Source organism: Asparagus officinalis, chromosome 10 (assembly GCF_001876935.1).
Source record: "Asparagus officinalis chromosome 10, Aspof.V1, whole genome shotgun sequence".
NCBI classification, from domain to species: domain Eukaryota; kingdom Viridiplantae; phylum Streptophyta; class Magnoliopsida; order Asparagales; family Asparagaceae; genus Asparagus; species Asparagus officinalis.
Window position 1 is genome coordinate 30,603,059 of NC_033803.1, and position 2,297 is coordinate 30,605,355.

Here is a 2,297-nt window from a genome sequence, read left to right on the forward strand (position 1 = left end):
TTACACATATTTTTTTTGTATTAGACTTCAATATTTATATATTACGAAACTTTATATCTATATATTAGTAAACTATATATTGTAGTTAGTATAATATGTACATTAATTATCTTTGAGGGATGTACATTTATCTTACTTTTTTGTCACTTATATATTATTATACAGTTTTTATTCAACTTACTCTAACTAAACCTTCCTCCACGTCCAATAAAGTACTTAAGTCCAATTAACATCATTCGATAGTCAATGCTGTTAGCCCTTATGTTTTGATGATGTTTTACAACCACTATTATCGGTACTAATGGCTTGTTGAGTGAAAATATAGTGAATATATATATCAAGCATGTAAGTGCCATGTATGGAGGATTAGATGGAATATGCGCTACAACGATGATATCCAAAGGAGGAGGATGCATAGTGATGAAGCAACGTTCATTCAAGAACACCAAATGAAATAAGAAGCTTCATCAAACTCAAGCTATATCAAGACTCAAAGAATTGTATTCTACGTGAGGATATTAGCTAGTTTTTATTTTCTCTCTAGTGCTAAAATGTAGACAAGTAGTTTAGATTTTATCTGAAGCTATTGGGATATCACACACACGTTTTCATACTTATAGTTTTGAGCGTTTTTACAAAATACTATTTTTTTACAACTATGAGGACCTATTAGCAAAATTCTTTTTCCAAACAATTTGTTTTTAGTGTTAAAAACATTTTACAAAGTTTCACAATTTTTAGAAGTCAAATGAATATTTTATAGATTTTTTAAGAGAGTCAAAAACATTGATTTTGTATGTATCAGTTCGCGTCGACCGCTACGGTCGATCGGTCGACCGTCGCGGTCGACCGTGAGCTCGAGATTTCCCAGGGTCGCCCGCCACGGTCGACTGTAGAAGTCTCTGGACCTTTTCTCAGTTTCTAAGCTGTCTCGCGGTCGACCGCGAAAATAGCACGGTCGACCGCCGCTTAATTCAAACGGTCTTTTGGTACAAGATCTCAGCACCGATTTTTCCTGGATTTGGGGGATTAGGGTATGGGTTTTAGCTGCTATGTTTTCTCTTATTTAAACCATCTATACCCCTTCTTCTTCCTTGTCCCAAGCTTTTGAAAAACCAGAGATTTTGTTTACTGAGAGCCAAAATTTTCAAAACCTGTTTTCTGTGTTTTCTCAAGTTCAAATCTCAGCTTCAGTTTAATCTTTCTCTTTGCCATAGGGACTTGTAAAGAGAGAGCTTTTACACCTTTGCTACTATTTGAGAGCTTGATCTTATGAAGATCAATTTTGTGGGAGTATGATCTAGTGGAGATCAACTGTGTAGTTGTGAGATCGTGAGGAGATCATTGTGTAGAAGAAGTTCAGGCTTCCAAACCGGGTTGTGTGGTGGATTTCTCCTCGAGAGTGGGGAGCGAAGACGTAGGTCAGCGGACCGAACCTCGTTAACACATCACGCGTCACAAGGATAATGATTTCTAACTCTATCTCTATTTCTACTGTTGTTCATTTTGTGGTTTGTTGCTTGTCTCAATTTTTATTGCACTATTTTAGCATTGAGTCCCTAATCACCCCCCTTCTAGGGTCTAATAATTGGTATCAGAGCTTGGTCTCTATATTAGTTTTTGGTTTAATCACCTTAGAGAAAAGATCTTATGGAGGCTTCAATGAATATGCATATGTTAGAGGGACAATCCACCACTAGACCATCACTTTTCACTGCTAGTAATTTTGCTTATTAGAATGCTAGGATGAGGATTTACCTTCGTTGCATTGATCTTGACATCCTAGAACTCATAGAGAAGAAATATGTAGAAAAGTCCAAAGTCGGGACTATGATCGATGAAGACAGGCACCAAGCCAATCTCAATGCAAAGGCTATAAATGCCTTAATTTGCGGTCTTTCTCCCAACGAGTATAATAGGGTTTCCACGTGTGCAATCGCATACGAAATATGAGTGAAATTATGTATTACACATGAAGGAACCCCAAAAGTTAAGGAATCCAAGATTAGTGGGCTTATGCATGAATATGAGTTATTTAAGATGCTTCCAAATGAATCCATTGATGTTATGTTTTCTCGCTTTACTAACATAATCAATGAATTGCATGGTCTTGACAAGAAATTAACTATCCAAGAGACGAACTACAGGATCCTCCGTTCATTGACTCCAATATGGGAACCCAAAGCTACGGCCATAGAGGAAGCTTATGATCTCACCACTCTAGCCCTCGATGGCCTCATCGGCAAGCTTAAGGTTCATGAGAAAAAGCTCAAGGGAAAGGAGAAGGAGGAAGTGCC